Source organism: Ambystoma mexicanum, chromosome 2p (genome assembly GCF_040938575.1).
Source record: "Ambystoma mexicanum isolate Mex_15411 chromosome 2p, UKY_AmexF1_1, whole genome shotgun sequence".
Taxonomy (NCBI): Eukaryota; Metazoa; Chordata; class Amphibia; order Caudata; family Ambystomatidae; genus Ambystoma; species Ambystoma mexicanum.
The window spans coordinates 1,118,694,985-1,118,722,199 of NC_090923.1; the positions used below are offsets into that span (position 1 = coordinate 1,118,694,985).

General features: G+C 47.6%; 1 protein-coding gene across 3 annotated transcripts in view; it reads left to right on the forward strand.

Annotated features, from left to right (window-relative positions):
• CCDC88B (coiled-coil domain containing 88B) overlaps positions 1-27,215 on the forward strand; it is a 1,445,666-nt gene that overhangs the window by 894,368 nt on the left and 524,083 nt on the right. The gene's annotated exons all lie outside the window — the stretch shown is intronic.

Here is a 27,215-nt window from a genome sequence, read left to right on the forward strand (position 1 = left end):
CGGTCCATCCGGTCAGTCGACACATGGACGCCAAGTACAGGCAGATGGAGGGGGATACACTCTTGCTATCGGCCCATCCTCAGCCACACTCGTCTGTGATCACTGCAGCATCACTATACTCCAATCCTCAGTTGTCCTCAGCCTCCTCCTCGGCGACGCTGCTAGGCAAGGAGGAGAAGATCTTGGAGGCGTATGGGAAGAAGCTGTATTCCAACGCGCCCTTGCATCTTCGTCAGGGCAACACAGATGCCATGCTAGCTGCCGCTAACCAAAGATTATGGTGGGAAATTGCGGACTTCCTCCCGGAACTCCTTACACAGAGCCAATCACGTTTCAAGGCGGGACTGGCCGAGGCCAAGCTGGTGGTGCATGACCTCATGGAATCCACTGTGGCCCATATTGACATCTCTGGTCGTGCCATCTGTATCGCCATGGACATGAGAAGGACAGCCTGGCTCCATGCAATGAAATTCAACCTGGACGTCCAGGAACGCGAATGTATATTAGACATGCCGTTCGAGGGGGGTGACCTCTTTTACTCCACCATGGATGAGGAGCTGGCCAAAAAGAAAAACAGCTCACAAACGGCCAAGTCTTTATCCATCTTGACAAAGACCATGCCCATATTGTACACCCAGTCACAGCAGCGCTCTGACAAGGGGTGTACATACAGAGGGTTCCGTGGCTTCCAGGAATGGAGATCCAGGCAGCCGGACCGCTCGCCGACTCCAAATCGGTGCAAGCAACAAAAAGGTGGGTGTGGGGGGGGGTTAAGGGGTTTTTCCAGTCCCCCTCCTCCACGTCAGCCTCTGAGGGAAAGAAGGCATGACACGTCCCTCTGGGTCCACGTGACTGCAGTGGGGGGCAGGCTTGCTCTCCATGCACATTTCTGGCACCAGAATTTCGCGGTCCCCTGGATCCTCTCCGTAGTATCCACGGGGTACCGCCTACCCATCCCAGCCTCTCCTCTCTCCGCCCCTCCACTCCCTCAAGTTTGGACAGCAACTCTTCTGACGGAGATCCGGTCACTCGTAGAGAGCCAGGCCGTGGAGGAAGTCCCAGCCTCTCAGCGAGGCTTAGGCTTTTAGTCCAGGATTTTCACCATTCAGAAAAATAACCAGGTCGGCCTGAGAGTTGTGTTGGACCTTTCAACCCTCAACCTCTCCTTACCTCTACAAAAATTCAAGATGGTTACGCCAGCTTTTATAGCGAAGACATTGTTCAAAGGGAAACTGGATGTGCTCCCTGGATATGAAGGACACGTACCTACACATCCCGATTTGGCAGCCCCATCGTTCTTTCCTACGGTTCAGGAACATGGGCTACCATTTCCAATACAAGGTTCTTCCTTTGGCCTCAACTCGGGCCCCCAGGGTCTTTACCAGACTCGTGAATACTGTGGCTGCCCTCCTCAGAGCACAGGGCCTCCACATCTACCCATACCTCGACGACTGGCTCCTCAGGGCTACATCTCCGGAAGCGGTTCACCACTCTTCCCATGCCCTTATGAACACATTGCACAATCTAGGCTTTTCGCTCAATCTCAAGAAGTCGAAGCTGCAGCCCACGCAGACTCTGACATTCTTGGGCCTCATTTGGGACACATGCTCCGAGAAGGTGTTTCCATCGGAGGACAAGATCTCGGCCATCAAGAGGGCCACCACCCACTTCCTCAGCGGACAGGTGACCTTGACATGGTGGTACCAGCATCTCCTGAGTCTCTTGGCGGCGGTCATATTAGCCGTCCCACACACGAGACCGAGGATGAGGAGGATTCAGCTGCACTTCGCGGCCTCATGGAACCAGGAGGGGGGCTATCAATCCGAGATGATCAACTTTCCTCCATCTCTCCTCCCAGACCTCAAATGGTGGTCCAGGGACTGCAACCTACAGATGGGCAAGCCCTTCCGGCATCCCACCCCGCAGGTCACCATCACCACGGACTCCTCGCTCGAGGGCTGGGGAGCCACCCTGGGCAATCTCTCAGTCCACGGCACCTGGACTTGACAGGGGCAGGAATACCACATCAATTGGTTGGAGCTGAACGCCATCTGGCTAGCGCTCAGAGCATTCCTCCCACTTCTCAGGGGCAAGGTTGTCCTCATCTAGACAGGCAACTCGACCAGCATGTACTATGTCAACAAGCAGGGAGGCACCAGATCCCCTCCTCTGTGCAGACTGGCAATCAGCATGTGGGAGTGGGCCCTGGAAAATGACATCAACCTCACGGCAGTCCTCCTTCCGGGGAATCCAACCTGGAGGCGGACAGGCTAAGCAGGTTGGGACGGACAATTACGAGTGGCAGCTAAACAACCTCGTTATTCAGGAGATCTTCAACAGATGGGGTCTCCCCCAGGGGGATCTCTTTGCCACCAGGCACAACAAGAAGTGCCCTCAGTTCGCCTCCTGGCAGGGACAGTGCCCTGGCTACTTGGGCGATGCATTTCGGATTCAGTGGGACGGCAGGACAGCGTACGCCTTCCCGCCCACTCTGTTGATTCACAGAGTGATTTGCAAGATCAAGGAGTCTCCCCAGCTCAATATCATTCTAATAGCTCCATGATGGCAAGCCAGGCCATGGTTCTGGGAGCTGCTAAGCCTCTCAGAGATGTCACTGATTCACCTTCTGACGGGCCCAGCACACCTTCTCGCGCATCAGGGGGGCAGGGTCATTGACCCCGTGCCACATAAACGAGCCCTCACAGCGTGGTTCCTGAGCAGGTAACGCTAAGGCACATCAGCCTCTCCCAGGCTAATCTAGAAAGCATACAGGGCACAAGGAGCAAGGCTACCAGGGCCCAGTATAAAAGTAAATGGACCAGCTTCTGCCACTGGGCAGACTACAGGGAAATCGACCCCCTGGCATGCACTTTGGACGACGTGCTCACCTTCTCGGAGCACCTCGCCCACTCTGGCGTGCAGGTGGACACCTGCTGCACTTACCTCGCAGCCATCGGCGCTTACAGGAATTCAGAGTAGGGGGTCTTCTCCTCCTCCAATCCGATTGTCAAGAGACATTTGACGGAGCTCACAAGGCTCTACCCACCCATCAAGAGGCCACACCCTGTGTGGGACCTGAACATAGTCTTGGGCGCCCTGGCACACAAACCGTTTGAGCCAATGATGTCCGCGGACATCAGGCTGGTCACCATTAAAACAGCCTTACTAGTCGGCCTCACCTCGGCTCGCAGAGTTAGCGAAATCCAGGCTCTGGTCGCCTCAGAACCATATACTACCTTTCACAGGGACAAAGTAGTCCTGCAGACACACCCAGCATTTCTGCCTAAGGTGCCGTCTGCTTTCCATTTGAACAAGGAAATAGCCCTTCCTATGTTTTTTGCCGATCCTAAGGATGAGGCACAGAGGGTTCTGCACCGCCTGGATGTCAGGCGTGCCCTGAAATTCTACCTTCACAGGACCAAGGGCTTCCGCAAATCAGACGCCCTGTTTGTCACTTTCGGAGGTGCAAGACCAGGCTATCAGGCCTCCAAGGCCTCCATATCCCGCTGGATGGTCTCGGCCATCAAAGAAGCATACGAGGGCCAGCACAGGCCACTTCCGGCGAACATGCACGCCCACGCAGTCAGGGCCAAGGCAACGGCCATTGCATTTCAGCACCATGTCCCTTGGCAAGTCATAAGCAGGGCGGCCACTTGGGCCACTCCCTCGGCTTTCTGCTAGCATTACTGTTTGGATGCTGGCTCTAGATCTGATGCAGCTTTCCGACAGGTGGTTCTCAGGAACCTATTTGCTTAAGGCGGGTCTCCTCTTCACCCTGGGGCTACATTCAGTCGTAATCGCCCTTGCAGTATGGAGGAAAGGGGATGGGACGTAAGAGTAATTATAAATTACTCACCGTAGTGACTAACATACTCTTAGTCCATAGTCCACTTTCCTCCATACGCCCCACCACCCTCCCCCCTAATAATACAGGTGTCATTAGGCAATGTTAAATCTATTGTCGACGCAGGACTGAGCTGTGGCGCCGGAGGGGGCAGTCAGGGCCGCGCATGGTCCCAAGGCTGCACCCCTGTGCGCCTCTAAATTTAAAGGGGAAGAAGGTTTTTTCTGGTGAAAAAGGTTCTGTCTCCTGTCCCTTGGAAGGGACGCCCAGACAGTATGGAGGAAAGGGGACTATGTACTAAGAGTATGTTAGTCACTAATGTGAGTAACTTATAATTTTGTACAATGAAAGAATGAGATTCTGAATTTTCGATGCAGAAAGTATCAGACATAGGGCCTCATTACGAGTATGCCGGTCCGGTAACAATGGTGCCGGTAAGCTACCAGCACCGTTGTTCCCGTACCAGCATACACTGAGTTCGACGACGGCAGCTAAGTGCACAGACTTGCCGCCATCATCGGGGACGAAACCATCTAAGACATCGTCAGCGACTAAATCATCTACTTCACCGACGTCAACACCAGGGCCATCATCAACCAAGATGATAGGACTGTCATCGACCTCAACCTCGATGGATACAACCAAGAGCGCGTCGACCATACCATTGTCGACAGCACTGCCAACGAGTCACAAATCCTGCCAGACGATTGTCACCACAGCTGTTGGCCCTGATACCCGCACCGACACAGCGGAAGCACAGCAAGATTGTCCACAAACTGTGTTTCCAAACCTAGGGGTGGCTCTATTACGAGGTGGCCTCATGGTCCCACAACCAAGTCCTTCGTATTCAGAAGAGGAGGAAGCTGTTATTTCACAGCAGCCATCTTCCCCTAGCACACTGCCACAGAGGAGTCCACCGCGGGGTAAGGCAAACCTCATTAAATCACCATCTTTGAACCCCCTGCCATCAGTGGGGTTTTACAGCCTCTACAACCTTTGCCCCAATGGAACCCCATGCCCTCAACAGGAGCAGTTCAGCATCAACAGACGTTCCCTCAAATGAACATATCACTGGATCTTTTGTCAACACTGACAACACTGGTTGCGATCTTGCATGCACTGCCCGTAAGATCACTGGTTGCTGAACCCAGCAGGCGGATGCCAGCTGAGGCCCCAGGACCGTCCAGAGAGGGGCACGACATTCCTTGCCCCCCTTGGCCGCAAAGGCACCAGTCAGCACAGGAGTCCCTGACAGTTAGGAAGCGGACACAGAGTCTGAGGAGGGCACGTCTCCCACTCATTCCGATCAAACAGATGAGTTGGACTATTTCATCACTGCGGATGGTGAGCCAGATGAGATTCCTCTCAGGGATTTTCCCCCTGACGAAGTAGGAGCTTTCCATGTGCTCGTGTCTAGAGCATCCACGATGTTCGGCTTAGCACCAGAGGAGCAAAGAAAGGAGAGCATCTTATATCAATGCAGGGAACAGCGCAGGAAGTCCATCATGTCAATCCCACTACTTGAGGACATTTGTGAGGATGGCCTAGTTGCAGAAGGACCGTTTTGACCAAAAATACAGGGCCTCACAGAGCGTTTCTGCCTGGCTCCGCACACAGCCCACCCCAGGCTCTGTTGTTTCTGCGGCGGCCAGGAAGAGGTCAGCCGACCCCTCTTCATGCTGCTCAGTGTCCCCGGACAAGGAGGGCAAGCGCCTTGACGCCTTCGGCAAGAGAATCATCACGACAGGTGCCACGACTATGGCAATACTCACCTGCTATGATCGCGAGTTATGGTACAAGTTGGGGCTCCTGTTGGAATTCTTGCCTTAGGCCAAAAAGCAAGAGGCACTGGACATTCTCCATGTGGGTGAGATTGTATCTGACCATGCCATTACTGTCTCCGTCGGCATTGCTGACACGGGCTATCGCTAGATGGGTAATGGAGTGGTCCTATGCCGACAAGGTTGGCTCAAGGCCACGGACTTTCGACCAGATGTCCAATCCTGGGTTACAGACATGCCCTTCGATGGCACAGCATTTGGGAAAAAGGTGGATGCGGCCCTGCAGGCCATAAAGACAGACATTGAAACCGCCCAATCCCTGGGCACATAAAACACAGGAGCCAGTCCTTTTGTTCGGGGAAAGGGTGTTATAACAGAACTTCGCAGGACAACCACAGTACGCACCAGTCGTCTTCGTCCTACAAGATCCCTTATTCATCTGGGGATCAGTACAGCAAGCAAACCCAGTCCTACAGGGGTTCCCAGCGACGCTGAGGCTCCTCCCACCCTAGGGGCCAGTCCGGCAAGCAGACATGACCGGCCGAGAGCCGGAGCCTCCCACTTCAGCACCCCAGTGGGGGGTCGTCTATCAAACTTCATCGACGAATGGGCTTGAATCACATCCGACGAATGGGTGCTGTCCCTCCTCCATCAGGGGCACTCGCTGGAGTTCATAAAGTGGTCTCCAGACATTCCTCCGGTACGCAAACCAGAAAGATTGCAGCTCCTTCTGGTCCAGGAAGTGCAGTCTCTGCTATGAAAGGGCGCTGTGGAAAAGGCCCCCAGGAATGAGATGCAGAAGGGGGTGTATTCCCGCTACTTCTTGGTAAGAAAAAAGGGCTTACTGAACAAACCAGGGGGTTGGAGACCCATACTAGAACTAAGGGTGCTCAACAAGTTTCTAAAGGCACAAACCTTTCGCATGGTAACATTGCAACAAGTACTATGCCAGATGCAGCAGGGGGATTTCCTAGCGTCCCTCGACCTCGAAGACGCATACTTTCACATTCCTTTTCACCCTTCACACCAGCGTTACCTTCGTTTCGCGGTGGCAGGAGTGCACTATCAGTTCAAGGCTCTTCCCTTCGGGCTCAGATCAGCCATTCGGGTGTTCACCAAATGCCTCGCACCAGTGGTGGCTCACCAGCAGCAAAGAGGAGTGCACGTCTACCCATACTTAGACGACTGATTAATAAGAACACCCTCCTACTCTCTTGCCGAGTCCCACACTGCCGTCACGATCCAATGTCTTCAACACCTGGGGTTCTCCATCAACTTCCCTAAATTACAGTTGGACCCCTCTCGGAAGATGCTTTCCCTTGGGGCCCTGCTAGTCACCAGCACTTGCAGAGCCAGGCCCTCGGACGAGAGAGGGACGGCACTTCTGCAAAAGGTGCACTGCTTCAGCAAAACCCGGTCGACCACAGTTCGCTGCCACAAGTCTCTGGTGGGGATGTTGTCTTCATGCATCTCACTGGTCACCAACTGCAGATGAGACCAGTGGCAGAATTCTTGGATGCCAGATGGGTACAAGCTTCAGGCTCCTGGCAGGACCGCATTACGCTGACTCCAGCCTTCAGGAAGGGCCTGCTCTGGTGGTCAGTGAGAGAGCACATCCTGCAAGGTTCCCCCTTCAGGCTCCCACACCATCAGATCATCGTCACTACGGCTTCTTTTACTGGAGGGCTGGGGAGCACCCTGCCAAGACTAGCAGACCAGAGGTTTGTGGTCAGAGACGGAGAAGACCCAGCACATCAAGCTGCTGGGGCTACGGGCGACATTCTGGGCACTGAAGTCTTTCCTCCCCCTGCTCGGTGGGAAAGTGGTTCGGATTTACACAGACAACACAATCTCGATGTTTTACATCCGCAAACAAAGGGGGACCAGGTCCCCATAGATTTCCAAGGAGGCCCAAGCGCACTGGCATTGGGCCCTGCAACAGAACATGTTCCTTAATCCCCTCCATCTGCCAGGGATCCACAATACTCTGGCCGACTCCCTCAGCAGGGAGTGTACTCTTGTCATGAATGTGAGTTGCACGAAGACCTACTGCACCTATTGTTTCAGCAGTGGGACACCGCGGAGAGTGACTGTTTGCCACCTGTGACAACAGCCTCTGCAAGACTGTTGCCAGCCAGTTTCCCCACCCGGACAGTTTGGGGAACGCCTTTGCGTTCCCATGGGAGGGGAAATCTCTGTATGCATTTCCCCCAAATCCTATAGTGCCGCGAGTCCTACACACTTTCCAACAGTATCGGTGCAGACTGATATTAGTGGCCCCTTCGTGGCCGAGACAGTATTGGTACTCAGAGCACTTGGCTCTTTCGGCGACAGCTCAAATCAGTCACTCTTGTCCAGAAACCAGGGAACGGTTCTGCACCACGACGCGGCCTCTCTCAATCTAACGGCCTGGCTACTGTGTTCCTAGAATTCTGGACCCTTTCCCTCATGCAGGCTTGTTGGTGCTGGAGGTGCTGGCTAAGGCAATAGCCCTGGCCACTCTGAAATACTACAAGAGCAAGTGAAAGCGTTTCCAGGTGTGGTGCAGGAACCATCACCTGCGTCCCCAGACCATCAGGCCAGAGGAACTGCTGCTGTATCTCTTGTCTCTGGCAGAGTCGGGATTGACGCACTCCTCTATTAGAGTGCATCTGGCCGCAATCTCCAGATACTGCCGGTCCTCGGGAATGCCTTCCCTCTGGTCTAATCGGCTAGAGAAAGAATTCCTATGAAGAATGTTTCACTCATTCCCACCAGTCTGCTGCCCCACACCAGCCTGGGAACTCAACATACTGCTCTCAAGGCTTACGAGACCACCTTTTGAGCCCATGTACCAGGCGTCCATCAAGCACCTGTTGTGGAAGATGGTGTTTTTGGTGGCAATTACTTTGGTAGGACAACTAGTGGAAATATAGGCATTTTCTTCAAAACCGCCTTATTTGACGTTCCACAAGGACAAGACTGTATTGCGAACTAATCCAAAGTTCATACATAAGGTACCTTCATCCTTCCACCTTAACCAGCAGGTGGTGTGGTGTTGCCAGTGTTCTTCGGCTTTCCTGCATCTCTGGCAGAGCGCACCCTGCACACGCTGGATGTGGTATGGGCCCTCAAGTACTATGTGGCCCGCACAAAGTCGTTCCGTTTAACGGATGAAGTGTTTGTCGCATTTGTACCTATGGGGCCCGGCAAGGCTGTCTCCAAATCTTTGATTGCTAGATGGATTGCAGCCTGCATTTCCTTCTGCCACCAGCAGGCGGGCAGATCGCTCCCGGGCAGACCCTGGGCGCATTCCACTAGAGCAGTGGCCGCGACCACTGCATTTCTCTCTGGGATCTTGCTGCCAGACATCTGCCACGCAGCCAACTGGAGATCGCTGCACACATTCAACAGATTCTACTGCGCCGACAGGGATTCCACAGAGGATTCTAGAGTCGGTCAGGCAGTTCTACGAAGCCTGTTTGCATAAGGTTGGTAAGTCTCCTGTGGTAAGTGATATGGGTAGCTCCTCCACCCTTATGTATTGGTTATTTGTACTGCTTTGTTATCTATTCACAGCATGTGAATCTATGAAAGATCCAAAGCTGGAGGAAGAACAAGCTACTTACGTGTAACTCCTGTTCTCCAGCATTGGTATCTTTCATAGATTCACATGCGACCCTTCCTCTGACCGCTGAAGTCTCGTCGTTTGACTCTTACTGCCACTCACGTGTGCTTGCCAAATCTGAAGATAGCCGACAGGGGAGGAGCTAATGGAGTGTTTCCTATTGGCTATGGGCATTATGACCCAAAACGACGACTATAGAGCACTAAAGTGACTGAAATTTCAGTTTAATTTAAACTGCTCTATTTTACCGAGGATTCCCAGCCTGACGACTGGGAATATTCACAGCATGTAAATCTATGAAAATACCAATGCTGGAGAACAGGAGTTACAGGTAAGTAACTTGTTCCATACTCTAAAGCAGCCAGTAACTATTCGCCCCATCTCGCTTAAATAAAATTGCACTCATTCCCTCAGCCTAAAGACCCATTTCCAAATATAGTGTACTACTAATCCCAGCCCCGCCTAAAGGTTGGTAATAACAGCAGAACTTCCCTCATTGCGGGATAATGTCCATCACAACTATATTCGTATGTTTAAGTCTCACACGGTTCATTAAAACTTCTCTCCTTGTTCTTCCATGATAACAACCTACTGATAACACTGATCGCCATCTTGGGCACCTGAAACACATTGAAAACAATTGAATTGAACAAATCATAAAAATAATCTGTAAACAATTCAAACTTATGTAGTGCACCCTACTGGACATTTGCTAGCATTCATCCCATCCCATCACATTAGGATCTAGGGTGCACGCAGGCTCCAGGTCCCCAAGGCATCTCATCATTGATACCATGCCTTATGTTGAGATCCTGCCCCCTCCGGTAGACAACTGCTGTCTGGCTGGAAGGGAAGCCCTGCTGGGCTGCATTGGCCTGATTCTGAGCCCCTGTTACCCTTTTAAAATGGCCACCTCCATTCCTATCTTCCTCCTGCATCAGCCCTGCCCACTCTCAGAGCCGGCCCCACTCATTGCGGATTGGCTGCATGCTGTATTTTCGGACCCAATGCTACGGAGCCGGCAGGCGAAGCTGGCCCCCTCCTAAGACCCACATGCAAGAACCTCATCTCCTGTCCGGCCAGTCCGGCAGTGGCCGTTAGGCTGGCCACCCCCTTTTCCTCAGACTGACTCCAACATTCAACCATAGGTCCGATCTCGTATCTCCGCTTTACTATGACATGTTTCTAGCGGATTCACAATTCACTAACGAGTTGAAGCTTTGCAGGTAAGCGCAGCTGCCGGCAATTGCGCTCTGTCAGCTCATGCCGCATATCTCTGAATCTTTGTCCTAACAGAACCTTTGCCAGCCCTTTCATGAGCCCCTCCTCTAAAGGCCTATGGCTGTTTAAGCATACCTGTTGCAGATGTAGTGTTATCTTGACCATCTACCATCGTATTCACATGTGTTTGCTCGCACAGTAAACAAACTTGTACACCTGCCTCCACTTTAACTTTCCTGCCTGCTTATTGGCAAACTAGCGGATAGCTCCCATTCCCCTTACTCCCATTAATGACTTGACATCTTGAGTATTTTACGAACTTCTAGCGCAAAATGTTGTTTCTCCACCGTAGCCCCCCGCACCATGAGGTGAGGTTTTGCCAGGCTGTGCACCCATACAAATGTTGCTTTTTTGCTTTCTTGCACCTGTACACCTGATGTTGCCCCCCCATTGCACCATGAGGTGAGGCTTTGCCAAATTGGGCACCCATACGAATGTTGATTTCTTTGCTTTCTCGCACCTGTACACCTGATTTAGCCCTCTGCACAGGGTGAGGCTTTTTCCAGAGTGTGCATTCACAATCTACCCCTATGTTGTAACCTTCATGATTGGTCTTACACACTGTGGACTGGTTGTATTTCTGCACTTACTGTAACTAGCGCTTGGATGCCTCAGGGCTTTGTGCACAGCTGTAAATGTAAAAAATAAATAAATAAACTCCATAATAATCACAGCATATAGGAAGACATTTACAATATTCACCTCTTCCTCTGATGAACTACTACATATTGAAAGCAAGAACCTGAACGCAGTATGGTGTATGGTAGACCCCTCAGGAGCATATAGAATTAGGATTGCGAATACCACATCGCTCTTGGCTAGACCTGATCATAGTAAACAGGACAAAATACAGGAGATCCTCAAATTCTTGCCAGGTGGGGCAGATTGCTTCAGACACCATTTTCTAATTGGGTCTTGATGTTGCAAATACAGAATGAAGGCAAGCGTTGACAGAATTGGCAATTAAGAGACATTTCTGGTTACACATTGCCTTTTCAGACAAGAACCACAAGCACAGATCATTGATGGCATGTGATGGCTGAGCACTGTTTGAGAAAGCAGCCACTGATAAATTAGAGAAAGTAAAAATTAGACCAAAACTGCAAGGTTCATGGTGACTTTTTCACCCTTTTCATAATTGGGGATCATCAAATTGGCAAAGTGAACAAGGACCTTCACCTTCTTCCCATACTTATAAAGAATCCTTCACTGAGTGCTTTCAAGTTTACCCAGGGTGGCAGCAGGGGGCAATGTCGTTGTGCCCATCTTTAAAGGAGGGGTAGAATTATGTGTTAAATTGTACCATTCGCGAAGACATCTGTATCGGACCATATCCAGATGTACTACATTTTTTCTCTTGGTGGATCTTAACTTACATTTCATGAAATTAATATCTACGAACTGCACCGGTCCCCAACCTCCATCTTTGATAATCTAATCTGATGCCCGATCACCCTAGGGTCAAGTGCCTAGGATCAAGTGCCCTGACTGGAATAAATCAGACCTTGCACCCTGCTATGTAACAGTTTGTCATGAAGATAGTACACAAATGAGATAGGCTTAGTGTCCACACACAAACAAAATCACGTTTATGTTTGCAAAAAGTGGAAAAGACTCATTCATTCAATGCTCACCTACATATTTTTGTGTTTATTTCCTTAGTACAAAAACACACTTTATTGTATTTTTTGTTGAATCAATGAAAGGCATTAAGACTTTAGCATATTGGTATGTTTTGTATTAAAATATACAATTTGAAATGTATTGATCGCTGCCATTCTAACTTTGTTTGGTCATCATTGTAAAAAAAAAAAAACAGAGCAACCACCAACAAGATTGTTTGCTATTCAAAATCAACCCAGGGACAAGAAACTATGTGAGAAAAAAAATATTGTTCAAATATTTAACAATTGATTTGTATCTTCTTGATTGTCATTTTGTTTACTCCAACAATCTGTTTTATTATGCAAACTGTAAATCCAAGATCCAAATTATGCTCTTAAAATAGTTCCTTTGAAATCTCAATGTTCCATTGACGGACGGCCAAATCCATATAATTTGTGTTCACATTGGAGATGAGGGGCAAGTCCATAAAAGCAAATGCATATGAGTAAGCGGAATAATTTGCAGTTAACACTCGATAAAGGGAGCCTTAGTTGACTTCTATTCAAAATCTTATTAAAACAATCTTTGAATAGCCACACTGATTTTAATAATTTAATTGGTTCAGCAAAATAGCACACCAGTCCAGCACGGTTATCGCATATGATCATCAGATTCATTCCATTGGATAGTGTCAAATTCACATGTTGTGTATGGAGAATGTCGTGCAGAAATATATTTACAGTGGCAGGCACACATCTGGAACACATAAATGCAGATTGATACATACACCTTTTAATACGTTACATAATTTTCTCTATTCTGCCTATACCGTTGCTCTTCAAACTGCTGGAATGAACTCCCTACAGGGTCCCAAATGATTTCCCACGGGCGGGTGGTAGGGTGAAGAGGCTTTTAAAAAGGTTTTATCTGAAGCGATAATATTAAAACAGTTGACCTTTGCAAGTTTTCACAGAAAGCTACAGCTGTAGTGTAGTCTACTTCTATTCTAGGGAAACTATGGTTTACATCCTAGAACACGCTGTCCTCTCTTAATCGGTTAGGATACGAGTGCTCATTAATTGATTCCTTATATGGCAGAAGATACCAGCCAGTGGAGTTGAGTGGATGCCTCCTTGTTGCTCTGGTCCCCAACCGTTCTCCCCCCACAGTACCTAGCTTGCCTTCTGGAGCAGGCACTGGTATGGCCTGGTCAGAGGAAGAGAGCCACTGGGCATGGCTTTCCAAGTTGGCTGCACAGAGGGGGACCATGGGCCTTTAGCTCTGCCCTTGTCACGTGCAGTGCAGTTTATTAGTTGAAACACGCGTTGGTCTTCATATTTATTTGAGGAAGGCGGCCTTATGGATGAACCTGACCCGTACTCCTTGGTTGCCCTCCAGGAGAAATGGCTGGTCGAACCGGTTTGTGTGAATGGGTGGCACTTCCTCCACAAATCGGCCATTCAGGGCCCCCTTGGGCGACCAAGGGGAAGCCTGCTCTTGGGTGCTAAGAACCCCTTGAGATTGGTGAAAATACCAACACGTTCTCCAAACATCTTAATGGCTGGGATTGCCGTCTCTTTTGGAAGGGGTAGTAGGGTGGTTGTGATTATTAATCTTTACGATCCCCGTACAGGCAGCCCCATGCCTCAGTCCTACTTGAAATTCAGATCCTAATTGGCAACCGGATTACTTGTCCCCCTTGTATCATCTGTAGGGACTTCAATTCTCGGATCCCCGGCCCATCTAACTTGGCTGACATAGAGGGGCACTTATCGTCTTCCTCTGCTGACAGTGTTTTTCTCTCTTGCTTTTGCAGGAGGGGTTTAGAGCGGACTAGCCTACTTTATTAGTTTGGCTTTACCATGATTAATGGTGCTTCTTTATCGGATTCCCCATCGAAATGCATTTGTTTTGGCCCTAAACCATTAGCATCTTGGATTATGGTTTTATGGCAAATGACTCTCTTCTGGTGGCCGATATGGGTATTTTTCCCTGTTTAGAGAGTGATCACTTATCCCTTTTGTTGACTCTAAATTTTGCTGAACCAACCCCTGTCTTTGAGACCATTGGGGCTCTAAGGGTTAACCCTTCCCTAAACCGCATATCTTCGAATGAGCGTAGACTGGATGAAACCTCTGTATAGTTACAAGCTGCCTTGGCTTCATTTGTCGAATGTTCTGTGATTGGGGGTTTGGAAAGCTCTAGTGTTCACCCCTTTGAGGTTATTCGGCACTATGGGGAAGTTATTTTAGCCTTTGTTATCTCCATATTAAGCAGGGGAGTTTCTAGAGCTAAGAGACCTACATTACTCCCACTTCCTCATCGTCATCGTTATGATGGAATCATTGCTGCTGAGAGGAATTAATTGCGTACTATAGTGGGAATGCAACTTGCACCCACTGCACGTGCACTACGATTGAATAAAGCCAAACATGTATATCGGAAATGGTTGAAACAGCACCAGTATACTATTGAGTGCTCACCTTGGCGGAAGCTGGTGAACTTAGATCTCGCTAACGATGCACGCCAATTTTGGAAGATGGTTGATAGTTGGGCCACCGCGTTGGACTGCCTTGTCCATTGGATTGACGAATCCCAAGTTATACCTTCTTCGTGGAGAGACAGCATCATCATCCCCATTTGGAAGAAGGGTGATCGGTCTGACCCTGGCAACTACCGCCTTCTTGCGATGCTTGATGCCTCATCCAAAATATTCACCTGCATTCTTCTTAATGATTTATGGTCTTGGGTCGGTGAGTCCAAGCTTATTACTCTTTACCAGACCAGCTTCCAAAAAGGTTTGAGCACAACGACTAATTACCTCGCACTACATACTGTCATCCATCAGTCCTGGTTTATTCGTCAGGGCACTGTCTACACTGCGTTTATTGACCACAGTGCAGCATTTGATTCTGTCAAAAGCAATAAGCTTTGGTGGAAACCATCTGCCTGGAATATTCCTGCAGGTCTCTTGTCTATGATTATTCTCCTTCATTCTGATACTAGGGTAAAGGTCCAATTGGACCAAACTGGTAGCACCTCTTCTTGGATTCCCACAGCATGTGGCCTGAAACAGTGCTGCATTCTTGTGCCATTTTTGTTTATTTTATACCTTGCAGATATGGGCACTGCCTTGGCAAACCCCTCATTGATTACCCCTAAAGTGGGTGATTTCCCCCTCCAATGGTTGGGATATGCAGACAACATAATTCTGCTGGACCTTACTCCCACTGGTTGACATGCATCCTTAGATTCATTGACAACATTTTCAGATTCCCTGGACCTTGTGGTCAACATCAAATAAACTAAGGTCATGGTATTCCATCTTCCTGGCAACCAAAAGACCATTGTGCCTTGGCATCTGGAGGGAAATAGACTTGAGGTGGTTAAGGAGTACTAATACTTGAGAATTCACTTTCATGATGGCTTATGTGGCATTTGTCATCTCAACCACGTTAAGCTTAGGTGCTCACATGTCATTGGGTCTTTGCGAAAACTGGCCCGCATCGGAGGACGATACTCTGTTGGGATATTGGTGCAGCTATACTTGGCTAAGATCAGCCCAATTCTCATGTATGGTGCCAAAGGATGGCATCCTGGTAACGTAGTGAGAGTGGCTCAACTTGAGTCTTTACTTCTTAAGAGGCTGTTCCGACTTCCCACTCGTACACCGGTTAAGACCATCTTCCGCGAGTTTGGCATCTTCTCTTGCATGGTAGACTCCAGTTGTCTTTTTTGAACACTTACTGGTGCCTCGCCAACGCGGAGGCCGGCACTTTGAATTCCATCATCTTTAATGCTTCCCTGGTTAAGGGCGCTTATATGAAGGCTAGTGCTATTCCCTGCATTACCACTGTGGCAAACAGATGGTTGGCTTTGTCTTGCGGTGTCTCCCTGAGTTGTTCTTTTTCCCGCTTTAAAGTTGCTACGCGAGCTGCTGTTTGTATGCAAGCAATACATTGTGCAGTTGGCTACCAAGTCGAACAGCCGCCTATTTATTGAGTACATTCTCTCACAGGAATGTCTCCCGAAGTACATCAGACAATTTGTTGGCAACACATTGCTTTGGGACTCTCTCAAACTTAAAACCAACTCTGTTAAGACTCTGGAAATCACAGTTGCTTGGATTAACATCCCTAGGCCCTCACGCATGTGTCAGCTATGTGTATCTGGTCTACTTGAGTCTATCAAGCATGTGTTAATTCATTGTGAGACACTGGAAGTTTACAGGTCAACGGCCATTCTTGCGGCTGGATTGATACATCCCTCCTCTGGTGAGAATCTTTGGGAAATAATTATGGGGGGGAATAATGAAACCTGCATTGTATTCTTTAACATCTTCTGGCAAAAAGTTGCCTGTATGTTGGAGAACTATCCCCTTTAACGTTGGCTGCAGAATTGTACCCACTGATAATTTTAATTTAGTGGGCTTCCCTTAGGGATCGGGTATGAAGGTTCCTTCCTGTTGTGACGTTCTTCCTTTTTTTTCTCTCAGAAACATAGGAATATTCTAGACTACCATGTGAATACACAAAGTAAATTAGCACCCCAGGCGGGGGAGCCAGCCAATCAGGTGGCTAGGAACGCTGGCTTGAACCGCCGGTGCAAGCCCGCTCTCCAAGCCGCTTGACGGCCGGCTCTCCCCGCTGCCATCTTCCCCCCAACCTCTGTCCTCATTTTCTTTTTTCTTTATTAACCACTCACTTACCTTGTTTCAGCTGCAGTGGCCCTTGCTGCCGCAGCCACACCTTCCTCTCAGCTTCCCATGGCCGTCATGGAAAGGGTATGTTGGCCATGTTGGTAAAGGACTTTCCTTTCTAAAACGGGACCCGCGCAGTGTCCCGTTGTAGGAAGGAAAATCATTTAGTTTTTTTTTAGCACCACGGGTTGCCGCTTTGGTAACCTGGGGTGCTAATGGCCTTATGTACACATTCCACGGACAACACCGGGGGTAGTGGCCCTGGGCCCACGTTAATGACCCTCGCTTTACTCTGGCCATTAACTGGGGCTGCGGGCTGTTACAACCCAGTGTGGTACGTGTGGTACGTGTGGAACGGGTATATAACGTCACAATATACACACAATAAATAAAACGATCACACTATATATATTATACATTTAGCATTTTATTCATTCAAATGGATGTTTCTAATCTTTAATAATTATATATATATATATATTGTTACAGAGATGGCACAAAGACAGAGATAGAGAGGGAGGTAGGGAGAGAGATATTGTATGGAGATAGCGATGGAGGGTGGTAGTAGAGAGGAGGGAGAGAGAGATTGAGTGAGAGAAAGAGAGAGACAAATAGGAGGGGTAGAGGATGGAAGAGACAGAGAAAGAGAAAAAAGATAAAGAGATGGAGGGGGATAGAGTGAGAGCGAGAAAGGAGGGACATAGAGAGGGGGAGACAGAAACATTGAAGTGGAGGAGGGATAGATAAATTGAGAGAGAAAGAGACAGAGAGAGAAAGACAGATGAGGGACAGAGAGTGGGAGATAGAGAAGGAGATGGGCAATGGATAGAGAGAAAGACAGGATAGATAGTGATTTATATAGAGAGAGAAAGAGATAGAGGAGGAATACAGTGAGAGAAGGAGACAGCGACAGAGGGGAAGAAAGAGAAAGGTAGAATAGTCATTTTTAACAATGGATAGTTTATTTGAAGTTCCCAGCAGGCTCATATTATATCTTGTGGAACCTGATACTCCCTAATATTCTCATGGATACTTTCGGCAGAGAATCGTATTGACGAAAATAAAGCATCAAGGCCAACATCCTCACTAATACTTGTCTTCATGAGCTCACGTTTTACAAGTGGACACTCGCAACAATAATCCCAGAAACATTTAAATATCATAGAGTAGTGTATGAATACACAAAGTAAAATATAGACACAATAAATAAAACAATCACACTATATGTTATTCATTTAGCATATTATTCATTCAAATGGGTGTTAAAGTTTTATAATAATTATAAAGTTATAGTAACTCTGAAAATAGCGTAGCTACAGGACTCCGCAAGAGCACGTCTAACCACAATGGCGGAAATAAATAATCTGAGGGACTTCGATGTGTGAGGGATCATGGATTTTGTCAACGTCACACTAGGGATAAGGTTACAACCATGCCCAGTCGACATCCCTTTTTCAAACTTCAAAAACTTTCTGTGCAATACTCTGCGCCTACCACTAGCTGTTAGCCTATGCAAAGCATGTGAATCTAAGCAGATACAAACATCAGAACTTTCTTTATCTCTTTCTCACTCTCTGTTCACCCTCCATCTCACTCTCTTTTTCTCTCTCTCTCTTGCTTTCTCTCTCTCTCCCTCCTCTCTCTGTCTGTGTCCTCCCATGAAACTACTGTGTCCAGCCAACATACTGTCGCAGGATCAAGGGATGTAAACCAATCACGCAACACTGCTATTTTAACAAATGGAAGTGCTTTGTTTTATGGTGCTAGACACGTTCACTCAATCCAGTTGAATGCTCACTGTCAAATATAGCACACTATCTACTGTATCTGTTAGACTCCGGCTTAGTCTTTAACTCACTCAAAGTACATCTAGCTGCTCTCTCAGCATACACCACTTCACAAAGCAAAGTTTTGTGGTGGAAAGTGCCTTTTCATGGAACGTGTCAAGAAATTATACCCTCCAATTTCTAATCCTACTCCCGGCTGGGACCTAAATGTTGTACTTACAAGGCTCATGGGCACCCCCTTCGAGCCAATGCACAAAGCCAGTCTTAAACATCTCACAACAAAGAAAGCTTTTCTTGTGGCTGTTACATCCATCAGAATGGGCAGTGAACTGCAGGCATTATCAGTGCAAGATCCTCTTGTTGTGATAGACAAAGTAGTGCTGTGCACACTCCCATAGTTCTCGCCAAAATGTATCTCTAAATACCATGTGAACCCGTTACGAGCTTTATTCGTTTTTCCAACACCCCACAACCGTAGCAGAGAAAAGCCTAAATACCCTAGATGTAAGAAGGTCAGTGATATACTACATACAAAGGACTCAAGCAATCAGAAAACCCAACAGTTTTTTGTATCCATAGCCGCAGGAAGGCAAGGTGACCCTATCTTTAAATCAATAATTTCAAAATGGATAGTCAACTGCATCCAACTTTGCTATTTTCTTGCTAAGAGAGCGTTGCCATTCAAGCCTCGAGCACACTCGACTCGAGGCACAGGGGCAACTCTAACTTTCATAGCAAATGTGCCCTTAGATGCCATTTGCAAAACTGCCACTTAGAGTTCAAATCATACTTTCACCCAACATTACTGCCTACACACATATTCTAAGGGTGGTACACAGGTGGGGCAAGCGGTGTTAAAACATCTATTTGCAGCGCTACCTTCAAACAACCCACCTCCTTCTCCAAGTACGGCTTGCTAATCTATGCAAAACATGTTATTCTAAGCAGATCCACAAGCCTCGGAAGGCATACATTACTTACCGTAATTACATTTCTGATGCTTGTATCTGCTTAGATTCACGTGCGTGCGCCCACCCTTCCTCCCCTCTTGGAGTTGAAGGTTCTTGGGGAAAAACCTAGATATTTTACACACCTCATGATCACTACCTACTCTTCACGCTTACATTTTACATTCCCTCTTTTCAGAAACAAATAATCTGAGGGGCCTCGACCCGTGAGGGATCATGGGTGCTATCAACCTCACACTAGGAATAAGATTCTGAACACGCCCAGTTAACGTCCCTTTCAAACTTTGAAAACTTCATGTGCAATACTCTGCAGCTACCACTAGATGTCAGCCTATGCAAAACATGTGCATTTAAGCAGATACAGCATCAGAAATATGATTAGCGTAAGTAATGTATCCCATATATGCATGAGGGATAGAGAGAGACAAAGAGAGATAGAGGAGGTTCAAAGAGATAGAGAAAGGTAAGGGATGAGGAAAGGGAGAAAGAGAGAGAAAGAGGGCGAGAAAGATACTGAGATAGAGATAGAGAGAGAACGAGCTAGCAGATGGATAGAAAGAGAGATAAAAATTGAGATGGAGGGACAGAGAAATTGAGACAGAGATAGAGGAGAGACAGAAAGAGAGAGGGGAGATAGAGAGGGATAGAGAGAGAGATAAGGAGGGAGAGAGAGAGAAAGAGGTATGGATGATGGATAGAGAGATAGAGGACGGATAGTGAGATAAAGATAGAGCGAAAACGAAAGAGGAGGAATAAAGTGAGAGAAGGAGCTAGTGGGGCAGATAGAAAAAGGGAGAGATACATAGAGAGCGAGAGAGAGAATGGGAGGGAGATAGAAGGGGAGAGAGGGAGGGAGAAAGTAATGGGGCGAGAGATAGAATAACATAAGGAAGTGAGCAAGAAAGAGAAAACGAGAGAAAGGAAGAGAGGGGGGGGGAAAGAGTGAAAGGAGGAGAGAGAGATTTATTTTTGTTTCAAGATGGACCCCTTCACAAAACATATTTCTTAAGGTAATTTAGTAATCTTCAACATTAAAGAACACCTAAAAAAATGTTCATCTTCAGATCAAAGCGTTGTAATGCCGCCTATATTTGTAGAAATAATGAATAAAAGATAACTAACATGACATAATCTTACGCATTTATAAATATATCAATTTATATCATTTTGGATTTGCTATGTCTTCAGAAAAAATTACCCAAGCTTTACAGTTACAAGGAAGACTTCAAAAGACAACAGTATTACAATAAAACCATTACAGCAATTCATTAATTTGTTCTCCTTTTATTTCAAACGGAATTTGTATTTCTCCAACATTTGATCTTTCATAGATTGACATGGTTGAATATTCCCCGTCGTCAGACTGTGATTCCTCAGTGATTTAAAATAATTATTAATAATTAAATATATACATTATTTCCATCGAAAAATTGAATGCGTATAGCCCATTATGCAAAATAGGCATTCACTTGTGTAGTCCCTCCACCTCACTTTGGTCCATTATGACCCTAACCAATGAGGTGGCAGGGTTTAAGCTCCACCCCAGGCAGGCATCTTTAGATTACTCACCGCATTCTAATAGACAGGTGGAATCCTCCAGCTCTCTGAGCTTTTCATCTTTTTTTCTAAACTTAGCTGTTTAAGCTATTTGTCAAAAAGTACCCTATCATGTTCTACTAATCAAAAGCTACTGGTTGTGCTTTTCTGGGACCAGAAAACACACATTTTCACCTCATTTTCGTCGAGTGAAAAAATACTTCACAGCATGGCTGAGGAAACACCAACAGCCAAGAAGCCTTCCCTGTTCAGGGACTGCACCAGATGCAGGAAGAAACTTGCATATATGAGGGATCCTTATGAACAGTGCATCTACTGCTTGTACCCGCATGACATCCACAAGTGTGACATTTGCAAGACTTTCACCAACAAAACCTTGCAGGACAGGCACAGGAGACTTGTACTGCAACTAGAGTCTAAGTGCCATTCTTCTGATGAGGAATCTGCCAAGACAGCTCCTGTCCTATTGTCATGCATGCTGGACGTGGTCCTACCTCCTACGCTCGTAGAACAGCTAGACCGTTCTATTCCAAATGGCGGTTGTTCGACACGTTGCCGGGAAAACGACGTTTGCACTTTTCACGTCGCTAACTCACGTGTATTCTGCTTCGTCACGTGAACTACGGCATTACGTATTTAAGCAGCGTGGAAACTTCACTCGCTGCTTCTGATCGAATCATTTGGCGTTGTGTAGCTGAACCTCCGGTCTGCATCCTTGCAGGTTACTACAGCTACCTTTTGGCCTTCTATAGCGTGTTTTCCGCCACACGCTGAAATCTGGAGCTGTTTGGTTGCGTGTACATCCACACGTTGTCTTCAAACGCGGCCGGCCTGGGCTGCGTGAATCCTGTTCGCGTGTAATTCCACACGCGCACGCTATCTTCAAACGCGGCTGGCCTGGGCTGCGTGAATCCTGTTCGCGTGTAATTCCGCACGCGCACGCTATCTTCAAACGCGGCTGGCCTGGGCTGCGTGAATCCTGTTCACGTGTAAATCCACACGCGCACGCTATCTTCAAGCGCTGCTGGCCTGCGTGAATCCTGCTCGCGTGTAAATCCACACGCGCACGCTATCTTCAAGCGCTGCTGGCCTGGACTGCGTGAATCCTGCTCGCGTGTAAATCCACACGCGCACGCTATCTTCAAGTACGGCTGGCCTGGACTGCGTGAATCCTGATCGCGTGTAAATCCACACGCGTATGCTATCTTCAAGCGCTGCTGGCCTGGACTGCGTGAATCCTGCTCGCGTGTAAATCCACACGCATATGTTGTCTTCAAGCGCTGCTGGCCTGGACTGCCTGAATCCTAATCGCGTGTAAATCCACACGCACACGCTCTTTTCTTCGCGGCTGTCCAGAACCACGTGTACTTTGTTTATACCTTAAAAGGAGCGCTATTTCCAACTCCTGCACCTGTGTTATTAACAGGGGGATTGATTAATTTCTATACTTTACACTACGTGGGAAGGAAGCTTTTCAAGGATAATTGGAAGGTGACAGTGAACAGTACTTTGGACGCTACCCTGTGGTGCATCAACCCGGTATCTAGCGTGAGCCTCGTTCCGTTCGGGATAAGTCTCCCTTACTAATCTTCCCTTCCTTGTCGTTTGTTCTACCTTGGATTCCGCAAGAGACTCTTCTGGATTCATCTGCCCTAGACTCAAGGTCAGTGTGTGCATTCATGACATTTCCTATTCCATCATACCCAGGTTGGGGCAGTTATTCATGATACTTTATTTTGTTCTAGGCTGACTTCTTATACCTTACCCACGCCCTTTCCAGTGATCCATCGCTCTGCCTGTTTACCAGTCAGAGAGTTGTATCATTTGGAAGGTCTTAACTTGACTTCACAACTATCAAAACGCATGAACAGGGATCCGGAAGACCCTACCACCTGTATCCTTTTAAGAACCGTATCCTTTTCAGTTAATACTTTGGTGCTTTCTGACAGAATCAGAAGCCATGGAGGGTACGGATCCTTTAGCTGTTTTGACTCAGTTGATCAGCGATTTGAGAAATGAAATGGTTACGGCACAGGACATGTTACGGCACCGTATGGACGTTATGCAAGACGCCATGCACGGTAGTCCTCAGGGAGCACAGGTTCCAATGGCCACTGCATCTGGATCTGGGACTATGACACCCCCACAGGAAACTATTAATGTGGTTATGCCCACTCAGTTTCCCTTGGCCCCTCCGGAACGGTTCACTGGTGATCCCAAAACCTATAGAACCTTCGTAATCAGTGCCGACTCCATTTTCTTTGCCGTCCTACATCTTTTCCTGACCTAACCACAAAAGCAGCATTCGTGCTTTCCCATTTAGGGGGCACAGCTGCTGCTTGGGCTAACCCTTTGTTGGAAACAAATAGCCCTTTGTTGTACGACTGTGACGATCTCTTGGCTGCTATGAGTAAAGTCTTTGACATGCGTTATGCTACTCAAGCCATGGATCTGGAGTTACTTAATCTACAACAAGGCAATCAACCTCTTTTGCCTTACATTGCCCGGTTCAATCAACTAACGGCCGAAACTCAATGGCCTGACGGCAAGAAAACGGCTGTTTTCTACAAGGGTCTTTCAGAAGAACTGAAAGATGCCTTGTCTACAGTTCCGGTGGTTCCTACGGGATTCACAGAGTTGCTCGATTTGGTTTTACAAATCGATGCCCGAAGGAATGCTCGGAAAGGAGAGAAAAAGCCCTTCATGCAAGCCTCGGGGCGTTCAGAGACACCGGCAGTCCTCTCGAATGACCCCGAACCCATGCAGATTGGCGTCGTGAGAGGCCGATTGTCCAATGCAGAACGAGAGAACCGAAGAAAGAACCATTTATGTATGTATTGCGGTTCATCCGAGCATTTATTGGCGACATGTCCTAAAAAACCCATCAAGCGTTCGGGAAACGCCAAAACTCGACAATAGCAGGAGTCCCTATGTCGAGTGTTTCATCGGACTCCAGTACCATTCCTAAACACGCACCCGTAATTGTTGAGGTGACGTTACGTTGTGGGGAACGAGAATTGGTTTCCAAGGCCATGGTTGATTCCGGAGCCTCCAACAATTACATAGACATCACATATGCCAAGAACTGTTCCATACCCCTTGTAAACAAAAACAAACCTGAAACGGTTAATACCGTGGACGGATCTGTTTTGACTTCGGGTATGGTAACCCAGGAGACGGTATCTGTTCAGATGACATTATCGAATAATCATTCGGAAGAAATCATCTTCGATGTCATAGCTGCTCCGCAGTACGAGATCATACTTGGTCTTGCATGGTTAACCCTTCATAATCCCGCCGTTGACTGGGTTTCGGGATTGCTCCAGTATCCTTCGATTCATTGCAATGAACATTGCTTTACCAGTCAGGAGGTGTCAAACAAGCAACACATATTGGCCTCTATGGTGGGAGCTTCGACAATCAGCGTGGTACAGCAAAGCGATGCTACCATACCATGCGAATACGCTGAGTATGCTGATGTCTTTGACAAGGGCCAGCCAGAACAATTGCCTCCCCATCGACAGTACGACTGTCCTATTGAACTGATTCCTGGTGCCAAAATCCCTACAGGTCGTTTATATTCACTGACCCCAAAAGAAGACGTTGTGTTGAAAGAATACATTGACAAAGCTTTAGCGATGGGTTTCATACGGCCATCACAATCACCTGCTGCGTCTCCTCTATTCTTTGTTCCGAAGAAAGAGGGAGATCTAAGGCCTTGTATTGATTACAGGGCACTTAACGACATTACCATAAAAAACCAATATCCTTTACCATTGATAAACGTTCTACTGGATCAATTAGGTACCTCCAGTTACTTCACCAAATTGGACTTGCGAGGAGCATACAATTTAGTTCGCATTCGTGAAGGCGACGAATGGAAGACCGCTTTCAAGACACGGTATGGTCTTTACGAGTATCTGGTGATGCCTTTTGGTCTGTGCAACGCTCCCGCCACTTTTCAATTCTTCATGAATGATATATTCAGGGACATAATGGACCAGTTTGTGGTGATTTATCTGGATGACATTCTGATCTATTCATCATCTTTTTCGGAACACGTCAAACACGTATCTACAGTCCTACAAAGACTCAGGGAGAACCTTCTTTATGTGAAAGCCGAGAAATGCGTCTTTCATTCACAGGAAGTGGAATTCCTGGGCTATGACATTACCAATCTAGGTGCTCGAATGAGCCGTTCCAAGGTGAAGGCCATATTGAATTGGCCGATTCCGCACAATGTCAAGTCATTACAGTCTTTCTTAGGCTTTGCGAATTTTTATCGCAGATTTATTCATTCCTTCTCCAAAACAGTAGCTCCTTTGACGGCATTAACTAGTTCTAAAGTTCCTTTCTGTTGGAACCCAAATGCCCAAGCATCATTCGAAAAGTTGAAAGAGGCATTTACCACTGCACCCGTGCTTCAACATCCAGATCCAGATCGCCAGTTTATTGTTGAAGCGGATGCATCCAGTGTCGCTACTGGAGCGGTACTCTCACAAGTTTGCACAGAAACCAAGGAGGAGCACCCAGTGGCTTTCTTCTCTCGCAAACTTACCCCTTATGAACGGAACTACACCGTCACTGAGCGGGAACTGCTGGCTATCAAGGATGCCTTCCGAGAATGGCGTCACCATCTTCTTGGGGCCAAACATCAGGTGTTAGTGTACTCTGACCATAGAAATCTTCAAGCATTCAAATCCATGAAATGCCTTACGGCCCGACAGGCCAGATGGCATGTCTTTTTTGCCCCATACGATTTCCAGGTCACATATCGTCCTGCCCGAGAACACGTTAAGTCGGACGCATTGTCCCGTATGAGTGAAGAGGCGAAGGAAGAAGCACAAGTACAGAATCAGTTGTTGGCAGATCATGTAATATGTAGTTGTTCTGTTCAACCATCCTTAAAAACCGAAGTACAAGAGTGGGTGAAGAATCATCCTCAAGTTATCCAGGATATGAATCTGGACGTACATAACGGTTTACCATTCACACAAGGAGTGCTCTACCTACCGACGTCTTCAACGCGGAATAAAGCCCTCAAGTGGAATCATGATTCCTTGATCGCAGCTCATCCTGGACGGAAGAAGACACTAGAACTACTCAAACGATGGTGCTGGTGGCCGTCCATGGCAAAAGACGTCATAGATCATGTATCTACTTGTTCTGTATGCATCCAATGTAAAAACACTCCTGGTAAACCAGTGGGTTTACTCCGGTCCCTGCCTGTCCCTAACAAACCATGGGACATGATATCTATGGACTTTGTGGTAGAACTCCCACCAAACCAGGAGTTCGATACCATATGGGTTGTAGTGGATTATTTCACTAAATTGGCTCTTTTTGTTCCCTGTATTGGTTTACCAACCGCTGCTGTTCTGGCTAACCTATTCATCCAACATATATTTCGTTTCTTTGGTCTACCGTCAGTAATCATTACAGACAGGGGCTCACAGTTTGCGTCACGCTTTTGGAGGGCACTAACCTCTGCATTACTGATTGATGATAGGATGTCCAGTGCTTATCACCCTCAAACTGATGGACAGACCGAAAGAGTCAACTGCACTATGGAACAATATCTGCGGTGTCTGTGTCTGCAGTACCAATCGGATTGGCTCACGGTCCTGCCGGCAGCTGAATTTGCCTATAACAACTCCTATCATAGTGCCATAGGCACTTCACCGTTCTATGCGCTTTATGGACAGCACCGTCGATCAATACCTTTGGATTCCAGCTTGTCTTTGGATACTCCTGCCGCAGGCCGTACCTTTCGTGATCTGAAGAAATTACAGTGGAAAGTGAAGCAGCAATTGGAGCAGGCTAAAAGACGCGACAAGTTCTATGCCGATGCTCATAGAATACCCGCACCCGTCTACAAGGCTGGTATGAAAGTATGGCTGTCCTCTAAGCACTTGAGAATTCCTGGCAAAAAGAAACTATTGCCTAAAAACATTGGTCCGTATATAGTGCTCCAAGTAATTAATCCGGCTGCTGTCCGTCTGGCTTTGCCACAACGATGGCGAGTGCATCCCGTATTCCACGTGTCACTCATTAAGCCATGTTCTGAAGCTACTAGATTGCCTGTA